The sequence below is a fragment of the Phoca vitulina genome, unplaced genomic scaffold, assembly GCF_004348235.1.
Source record: "Phoca vitulina isolate PV1807 unplaced genomic scaffold, GSC_HSeal_1.0 scaffold9, whole genome shotgun sequence".
NCBI lineage: Eukaryota > Metazoa > Chordata > Mammalia > Carnivora > Phocidae > Phoca > Phoca vitulina.
The window spans coordinates 45,090,408-45,101,079 of record NW_022589712.1 but is presented as its reverse complement, the minus strand read 5'-3'; the positions used below and the strand labels follow the sequence as shown (position 1 = coordinate 45,101,079).

General features: G+C 41.9%; 1 pseudogene; it reads right to left on the bottom strand.

The window, feature by feature from the left end:
* LOC116634713 overlaps positions 1-10,097 on the bottom strand; it is a 10,793-nt pseudogene extending 696 nt beyond the window's left edge.
* Positions 10,098-10,672: the final 575 nt, after the last annotated feature.

Sequence of the window (10,672 nt, the reverse complement as noted above, 5' to 3'; positions counted from 1 at the left end):
CAGGTAAGAGAGAGGAATCACGGCGCCAACCAACATTTCTGGATTGAGCATTCATCATAGAGGCCCAAAGGGTGTAGGCATAGGCCACGTTGGGGTGGAGGGCCCCAAAACTATCAGGCGGTGGCACGGCCTTAGCGATTCCCCAAAGCCTTGACGCTTTTGTGGAATGAAGCCAGCATTCTTTTTGTTTCCCTTGGGGTAGAGAAGGTGGATTTCTTCATGAGCCACACTGAGGCCCCCACGTAGCGCGCAAGGGGCTTGCGGGAAGCCAAGCCCTTCAGGAACTCGCAAAAGGCTTCATCCCAGCGCTGCCAGGACTCCAGGCGCATCAGACCTCCACCTGCTTTGGGTACCTAGGCTGTTCCCAGAACAAATGTGTCAAATTCAGCCACAGTCACTCGGCCTTCCTGATCATGTTCCTCGTCACCAATGCCATAGGAGGCTTTGAGTGGGTACTGGTGGGGGAGCAGGCCCACACCCTTGTACCCTTCCTTGGCTGAAGGTGCTCACCGGTACTGATGGGATAGTCAGGCAGCTCTTGAAGTTCAGCTGATAGTTTGTTCTCTGAACAGTCGGTCTCTCTGAGGCACAGGATATCTGGGGGGCTTCTTCCTATACCCAATCTAAACCTTTCTTTTTAATACAGGCTTGAAGCTCATCCACATTCCAGGAGCAGCTCTGGAGTGTGGCCGATTTACCACTGGGTGAGGTTTTCTGATCTGGGGGTGGGGGTCCTCAGACGGAACTGGTGCCTCTCCTGCTGCCTCTTTTTCATTTTTCTTTGCTCCCGCCTTACTCTTCTTGGCGTCCGGCTCAGTGTTGGGCTCTTCCCTGTCTTCTGCCACAGCTCCCTTTTCCCCACGCTTTCCCCACTGTAACGAATGCCCTTCTGAACGTGTACCATGTCGCCCACTGAAGCCGTATTTTTACTGTGTTACCTGCTTGGGTCCCAGCCTGCCTCCTCCTCTAAAAGACATCCCCAAATATTAGAAATTACAACTACTTGTCATAGTTAAGATCCCACAGCATGGCTTACAGAGAGCATAAGAAATAACCATCAGTGCAAAATCAGACTTTTGCGTTTTGTTTCTGGTCTCATCTTATACCCAAACTGTGAGTCACTTTGATTCTTATGAAGTAGAAATTCTTCATAAACATAAAAGCAAATTATTTACTAATTTCTTAATATTCATCTCTTAACTTAGTGTTATTATCTGGAATTTGCTCTTATTCATAAATGTTTGTGGTTTTTCAGGTGGTTGACATGAATGAAGTCATTGTAAACCTATAATGCTTTCAACTGGCTGGCTATTACTTTATATAAAATAAGCCTACTTTATCACCCTCTCCTAAAGAAGACAAAGGTTCGTCTGAAATAATTATTCCTGGGTGTGGAGATATAAAAGAGTCTAGAATAAATATTTCACGATCAATGCATCTTTCAGACAGCCAATCACTTGTCACTCACACTGCTTTTTAAACCCCAGCATTCTATGGAAGGAACAATGGAACTGTTGTTTTGTTTTGTTTTGTCTTCCAGCTTGGAGAATTTAAACAGATTTGTTTTTCACTTTTGATTAAATTTTGTCACTTTTTGGTTGAATGTTTATATTTTTGGAGATCACGCCTGTTTCCTTCTAGAACTAGAATTGTGTATTACAGAATGATACAGTTGAAAGGTACCCTGAAGTTGATCTAGCCCAATTCTCTTGTTTCCCAGTTGAGGAAACACCTCATTTCTTCACTTTTGTGCATATGAAGGCATCACCAAAATCAACGTTGCCTGCTTTGACATTTCCATTGCAAGCTGGACCAACCCTGGGTTGGGGAATAAACAAACAGGGACAGAAACAAGTCTATGATGCCATCAATCCAGCTGTTGGATTGTTCTTCCTCCAAATAATTTCAAGTAAGTTGCAGACTTAAATTCTTGAACTATATTCGTTTATTTCACTGAATAAAGATGGCTGATAATTTGTTTACTAAACTTTCTTTGGTTCTCTGTTAGATGATCAAGTCAAGGGTTAACACCCCATAGAGCACAATAGCCTATTACAGCAGTGAATTAGCGCCCTCTAGCACATTTCTGAGTCACTACTGCTAAAAAAATCTATAAACTATAACTGAAACCACGCTGGGTTCTTTACACAATCTTACTTTAATTCTCACAAAAATTGAATGACATCCATTGAGACAGCTGTGTAAGGAGAGAAAGCTAATATGCAATATGGTGAGGGCTACTTCGGGAGTGAGAAGAGCTGTGGACAGGGAATGACTGACTTTATTGAGTGACACTGTGATGAATAGGAAGAGGTCCTGGCCCTCTGGAAGCTCCCCGATTAGGAGAGACACAATTCCTGAAAGGAATGTTGCAATAGGCAACTTAAGAACTACTGCAGAGTTATTATCTTTTTTAATAGTGTGGGAACAAGGAAACAGAACCACTAACTCTGCTTGGGGGTTGTGAGGATAGCTTCAATGAAGAGATGACATTGGACGAAGAATTAAAGGAGAGTAGTTTGCCGGGTGAAGAACAGAGAAACGTCATTCAAAGCAGCAGTAGAAGCAAGTGAAAAGGCACATCATTGAAGAACACTCTGATACATAAGTATGGGTAATGTAGGAGGTCAGTGCTGTTGGAAACCGGGGTGCATGGGATGGAGTGGACAGAGGTGGCTGGAGCAGGACTGGGAAAAGCTTCTATGTCAACAAAGGGAATATGGAACTTGTCCTCTTGACAATGGGAGTATTGGGGGTTTTCAACTGGAAAATAGTGTAATTAGATTTCTTTCTTTTTCTGCCTTGTAAGTTAAGAAATATAACCCACGGTCAGAAAACTACTAAACTACTAAAACTAAACTAAAAACTACTAAAACAAACATGCTGTGTAAAGCATAGTTATAAGGCAAACACTTCTATACCCTGCACCCTGGTATAGAAATATAACATTGTGAACACCTGCCCCATCTTTCTACCCCAATTGTAATCCCATCCAAGCCCCAAAGACAATAACCACTGTCTTTGTGACTCTTCATCGCTACTTTGCTTTTCTTTACTGTTTCATTACTTGTATATACTTCCTCAGAAAATAACATTTTGTTTTAACTGCTTGTGAAGTTTTTATAAATGGAATCACACTTAAAATTTTCTTTGTGTTTGATTTTTACTGCTCCACATAATGTTTGTAACATTCGTCCTTGTTGGTTGTTGCCGTCGCTGCCATTTATTTACTTAAACTTGCTGAACAGCATTCTCCAGTCTGAATATTTTGCAATTTCTCTTGTATGTTGCTGTCGGATATTTGTTCTTTGACTTTTTTAAACCAGTTCTTGCCTGACACACATACTATTGCTATGAGCTTTTGTACTTTGTATCCTACTCACATGGGCAGAACAGTTTCTCCAGCCTACTTCGATTTCTTCCAGGAAGTTAACTCTGATAGGACTGTGTGGCATCCACCAGAGGGGAGTGAGGTGATAATGGGCTGGTCCACTTTCAGTGAGGGTGGAGAAGAGTTCCGATTGGAGGGATGGCCCCGAGGCAGCATGGAGCTGCGCAGGACATGGAGTGGCACCCACAGGTGACCCTGAGTTTTCTAGCTTAAAAGACTGATATCCTTACATGACAGAAAAATTCTGGAGGAGAAGTAAGTTTTAGGGGGAAAATGAGTTCTATTGTGGGTTTGAGGTGACTGCTGGACATATAAGCAGAAATGTCTGCTAGGCAATCAGAAAGGCCTATTGAGAACTTAGGAGGGGAGGGGCTGGAGGTGAAGACGTGGAAATGGTAACATACATACAGACGTGGAATTGGTTGTCAAAGACACGCAAAAAGAGAATAACAGTCATTGACCGCTGATTGATTTCTGACAGGCACTATTCTAAGAATGTTACATGTATCTCAAGAAACACAAGCGTTGGGGCAGATGTGGAGAAAAAGGAACCCTTGTGCACTGCTGGTGGGAATGCAAACTGGTACAGCCACTGTGGAAAACAGTACGGAGGTTCCTCAAAAAGTTAAAAAATAGAGCTACCTTATGACCCAGGAACCACACTACTAAGTATTTACCCAAAGAATATGCAAACACTAATTTGAAAGGATACATGCGCCCCTATGTTTATTGAAGCATTATTTACAATAGCCAAACTATGGAAGCAGCCCAAGTGTCCACTGATGGATGAGTGGATGAAGAAGAGGTGGTATATATACATGATGGAATATGATTCAGCCATAAAAAAGAATGAAATCTTGTCATTTGCAACGACATGGATGGAGTTAGACAGTATAATGCTGAGGAAAATAAGTCAGAGAAAGACAAATACCATATGAGCTCACTCATACGTGAAATTTAAGAAACAAAACAAATGAACAAAGGAAAAAGAGAGAGACAAACCAAGAAACAAACTCTTAACTATAGAGAACAAACTGAGGCTTAGCAGAGGGGAGGTGGGTGGTGGGATGGGGGAAATAGCTGATGGGGATTAAGAGTGCACTGATGAGCACCGAGCAATGTATAGAATTATTGAATCACTATATTGTATGCCTGAAACTAATAGAACACTGTTTGTTAACTCCACTGGAATTTAAAAAAAACTTAATAAAATTTAAAAAAAAGAATGTTACATCTATCAACTCATCTAATCTTCACAACAACCCAAGGAGTCATAGAATACTATTATTTTCATTTTACAGATGAAAGAGCCAAGGCACAGAGAGGTCGAAAGCTTACCCAAGGTCACACATCTAGCTAGTGGTGGCTCCAAGAGGAGATTATTCAGGTAGTGTAGGTGGAAAGGATTGAATTTTGGTGAGTACCAAAATCAATGGTTGTGAGGAGGAGCCTGGCAAGGACACTTAGCTGAACAGTCCCCAAGTTAGGAGGAGAGCTAGGAGAGTGTCATTAATAGCCGAACTGAAGTTAACTGGATAAGTTACATCAGGTGCCTGGCTGGCGGGGGTCAGGTGGAGTGCCAAAGTGGAGTCATAGCCAAGCTGGAGACTACGTGTCAACAAAACCTATTCCTGTTTGGCTCATTGCTTCCAAGAAAGGAGATGAACTCTTTTTAAGGAATCTAATAATAAAATATAGAAAAATAGTTATTTACCTTTGGTTGCGGTCTACAGCTAAAGTAAAAAGAAAAGTCCCTCCCTTGAGAAATTCAGCTAAGTATGGTAGGAGAAATGGTAGAGAAATGCGGCTGGTAGTGGGGAAGGTGAGGGCTAGATACCAGACAGCTCTGCTGAGTAAACAAGCTAAGCTGGGCAGGAAAGAGGAAGTTGTGGGAGAGTCCCTACCCTGCCGGCACCTGCCTCTCCGCCACCCCCCACTGTGGCTTGGTCACTCTGATGCAAGTGAGTGGGGGTGGGTGTCCAGATGGCCCTTCAGCTGTACCTGGAACCTGTCCCATGGCCTTATCTTCTCCATGGTCTTGTCCTCATCCTCCCTGGAAAGATTTACCTTCTGTTTGTCACAAGGTTGGCAATTCAAGATGCTCAGGTAGGCAGGATCTCTGTAGAAGGGTTCAGGTTCTTAGCTGAACAAAGTAGACATGATGCTGACTCTGCAGTAGTTCATTTATTCATTCATTCATTCATCCATTCATTGATTGATTCACTCGTTACACCCACAGATATTTACTGAACACTTATAATGTCCTGGGCACTAGACTAAGACCTGTGTAACCAAAAAGGGATTAAATCAAGCATGATCCTTGCCTTCATGAAACATATAATCTAGTTGGGGAGATGAAAAAATAGTAAGTAACAAATAAAAGATTATAAAACTGTCATATGTAATAAAAAGACAAATAGGAGGCTGCAAAAGATTAAGGGGTGATGGGTGAATTTAGAAAAATTGATCATACAGCACATGGTAGACTTCACATGCTCATGCTTGTCCAGTTCTCTTTGCCTTTAATGCATAGGAGAGGACCATACTGCCCCTTTCCCTTGTAGTTTGGTGGAGGCTTTTGACTAGTTCGGACCAAATACTGGTATTTAATGCAGGACACTTCCATGATAAAAATAATTTCTCATCTTCCCCACTGTCTGCCCCACTTCTCCACTATCTCCGATACCCACACATAAGGGAATGAGTTAAGGGAGGGGTTTTTCTTTTTACTTTAGTTATAGACAACAACAAAGAGGAAATAACTTTTTCTATGTTTTATTATTAGGTTTCTTAAGGAAGTTTCACTTCCTTTCCTAAAATATGTGGCATTAGTTTAGCAGTCTCATGGTGAGCAGCCTGGAAACTGATAATGGAGGATAGAGAGACCCAATTCTTATTTGGCTGCTAATAAAACTAACTCCTGCATTAATTTGGAAAGATTATATAGCTAAAGAAAATGTTGCCGTTCCTCCACTGTACATTGCCTGAGGGGGACAGATTAATCTATTATTGTTAGTTCATGGTTCTGTAGCTCAAGATGGGCCACATGAAGACCTGATGTAGAGAGTGCCACACACTACCCAGACTCTGGACTGTGAGTTCCATGTTTGGACTTCTGGTTTGTTTCTTTTGGGAAGAAGGTTAGTGACTTCTGGAGTGGGAAGAAGAGTGAAACAAAAGAGTTGCCTATAGTAGAACTAATGATCATTCCTTTCCTTCTGGCAAATGGTAAGGTTACATGTCCTTGTCCCCTTGCAGTAAGGTGGACGACGAGACTGTGCTGAAGTATTTAATGGCTACTGTGAGACCACCCCCCACTGCCCCCGGAGCTAGGGATCTCGATGGAGCCTCTTTTATAAGAGCACTAATCCCACTTATGAGGACTCCACCCTCAAGACATAAGCACCTCAGAATGGCCCCACTTACTAATACCATCATTTTGGGGGGTTAGATTTTCAACATACGAATTTTGGGGGGACATATTCTGACCATAGCACTGTCTGAAATGAACAGGAAGAAGGAACAGAAAATGCCCTGGAGACAGGGTGTTATGGAACTATCCAAACCTTGCCAAGATGCAAATGTTGCCTAGGAGAAGAATGTAGGCACAGAGATGATGATCTATATGTTCATCTTTGAAAAGCAATCTCTAAAGAGGGGAGAGTTACTTCTTAAAGGAGCAGAGTATCGAGCCCCCAGAGTTGGAGCAAGGAGAGTACAGGGTTCCTAAGAAGGCCAAGACTTCCAACTGGAAGACAGTGGTGTCCCTCTGGCCTGGTTTTCTGGTTGCCCTGAAGATTATGTGTCAGTGTGTATAGATGAGAAACCATTTCAATTCAGTAATGAACTCCCAAAGCACTTTCTAATATCTGCCCCAACTCCCTCCTCCTATGGGAAGAAAATAATAACACTTTAAAGGCATTTCCTTTCTTTTCTTATTGTTCTTGCAACTTGATAATAGTCCCCCAGGAAAGGGATCCTGGGATAAATTGGAATTCTTTCTACTAGGAGTCACTTCCCCCCCCAACACTCTGTTGCTCAGTCAGGAGCAGTTCCCAGCCTACATTAAACAATATCTAAACTTTTATTTTTCTTTTATTTTTTAAAAAATATTTTATTTATTTGTCAAAGAGAGAGAGAGAGAGCACAAGCAGGGGGAGTGGCAGGCAGAGGGAGAAGCAGGCTCCCCACTGAACAAGGAGCCCGATCTGAGACTCGATCTCAGAACCCTGAGCCAAAGGAAGCTGCTTAACCGACTGAGCCACCCAGGCGTCCCGTGATACAATTAAACAATATCTAAACTCATCAAATACATTGGTTTTTTGGATTTCCCCCATACATTGGTGGTTTTTAATGAAGCTAGACCAAAAGAGGTAACTCCTAGAAACTCAGGAAAAACTTGTCTGGATCAACATTTAAAAGAAGTGATGGTGGTTTCTGAACTGCTGGGAACTGAACTTCCTGCTGTCCTTCAAAAGCTCCACAATCTAACCACTCACCCACCCACCTCCATTCTTCTCCACCTGCCTTTCCTCTCTGCCTTGTTTCTATGCCAATAATGGGTACATAGAAGACCCTACAGAGCACAGTTGAAGCCTTCTCTGAAGGAGGCAGAGGGTCCTTCCATCTTGTTTCATGCAGGACTTGGATAAATGCCACCCAACCCCACCTTTCCATTTGATCTTTTCCTCTTCTCCTCCTACTGCTTTTTGCCATCTTCCAGTTCTCAAACACTCAGTTTCTTTATCTTCTATATTCTTCAAACACAGTCAGTCTCTCACTAGGATTTATTACTTTTGGCAAGAAGAGGTGAATTGTTGGCATTTCAGGTTCAGGGAGCAACCCTTCATATAAGCTCTGTGTGCAGAGAAGGAAGGACAAAGAAGAGCCTGGGAAATCGCCTCTTCCCAGATTTCTTCTTCAGAGATTCTTCATTAGATCAAAACATTTCATGTATTTTTTAATTGGAGAAGGAACATAAGCATGTTAAAAAAAAAAGACAAACACTAAAGAAAGGTGTGCAACAAGTCTCTCCCTGTATTCATTCACAACCCTCTCCTTACTTCTCAGAGGTAAGCATTTGTTTTTGTTTTTTGTTTTTTTTAAAGATTTTATTTATTTATTTGACAGAGAGAGACAGCGAGAGAGGGAACACAAGCAGGGGGAGTGGGAGAGGGAGAAGCAGGCTTCCCACCGAGCAGGGAGCCCGATGCGGGGCTCGATCCCAGGACCCTGGGATCATGACCTGAGCCGAAGGCAGACGCTTAACCGACTGAGCCACCCAGGCGCCCCTCAGAGGTAAGCATTTGACAGTATTTTTTAATCTTGTAGAGTATCATACACAACAGCAAGAGACGTACATACATTTTCTTTTTCTTTTCTTTTCTTACATGAATGTATGGCATGCAGTGTTTTTGTTTACCTTTTCCAATTAACACGTCAACTTTGTCTTTTCACCCACACCAGCACATACAGATCTACCTCAATCATATGCATCTATTTTGTATTCCATTGCATAGATGTGAATGTTTTAAATATGCAGCATATCTCATGTGATACATTCTTTTTTATTTCATTTATTTATTTTTAAGTAATCTCTACACCCACTGTGGGGCTCAAATTCACAATCCTGAGATCAAGAGTTGCATGCTCTACCAACTGAGCCAGCCAGGCACCCCTCATGTGACATATTCTTTTTTTTTTTTTAATATTTTATTTTTTTATTTGACAGAGACACAGTGAGAGAGGGAACACAAGCAGGAGGAGTGGGAGAGGGAGAAGTAGGCCTCTGGCTGAGCAGGGAGCCCGATGTGGGGCTCAATCCCAGGACCCTGGGATCATGACCTGAGCCAAAGGCAGACGCTTAACGACTGAGCCACCCAGGCGCCCCTCATGTGACATATTCTTTTAGGGAAGATCTTCCACAACATTTTAAGTTCTCCATTGAGTTAATGTGAATTTTTGAGATTTGGCAATAATGTCATTTATAATTTGAAGAAATCCAAATTTCCTCCTATTAAATTACTTTTTTCTTTATTCTTGTCCTTTAATCTTGTTATTTATTATTATCTTTGGAAATCCAAATCTTTGATCATAGTTCACAAACTAGTAAACCAAATTTGACAGCAGGGGGACCGGACTTGTGATGAAGAAAAGTATAAGTAAGTGGCCATTGACAATGAAGCTCTAGCATATATTAAAACCACCTGTGAAATAATTTGAGTCAATGGAAAAACATAATGTAATTTACCAGAATTCCTAATAGACATTTTGTTTGTTTGTTTGCTGCTTTTTTTTTTTTTTTTTGCGGTTTTATACCTTTATTTGACAATCAGCGATTAGTTCTCATCCACATTAACTGTAGATTTTTGAAAGTGGTGATAGGTACACAGGTAACCAACGGATAGAGTTTGTTTGGTGAATCTTCATCCTCATACTGTTTTCTGGACAACCACACACGGATGAACATTCCTTATTCCTTTGACCCAGACAGCTTTGTTGAGCCTGGTGTCAATGTGTACATCTGGAATTCCCACCTCCTTCATGGCAAATTTCCTGATCTCTCTGAGTGCCCGAGGGGCACACTTCTTGAAACCCCCTCATAGATGCACTTGTGAATGTTGATGTGAATGTATTCTCTGGTCACTACCTCGTTGATGGCAGAATGACCCTTCTTCTTCTCGCCACCCGTCTTTGTGGGAGCCATTCTGCTGGGTCCTGGTTGGAAAGGAAGATAGACGTGGGTTTTAAGAGCCATGGAAGGTTGGGCACCTGGGTGGCTCTGTCGGTTGAGCATCGACTCTTGATTTTGTCTTGGGTCATGATCTCAGGGTTGTGGGACTGAGCCCAATGTTGGGCTCCATGCTCAGCACGGAGTCTGCTTAAGATTCTCTCTCCCTCTGCCCCCCACACCCCTTGCTTGCACTCTCTCTCTCGAAAGAAAAGAAAAAAAAGAACCATGGAAGGAAAACTAGAACCTTTATAGACTTATTGTGTCAGACGATGATGACAATGATGATGACAACAGTGATGACCGCAAAGACTGGCCACATCTAGGTTCTTAGGGGTAAAATAATCATCTTTTGTAAAAAAAAATTTTTTTTTAGTGTGTGAATCAGTGAATATTTAAAATTTTATGATAGGTTTAGAAAATCATGCTAAGAAAAGGGGAAAATAATCTGTAAAAAGATTACTTGAAATGTCATGGGATTGCCATTTAACAAATGACATTCCTGTGTCAGGGAAAGGGTCTGATCTTTCTCTCCTTCTGCTTTATACTTC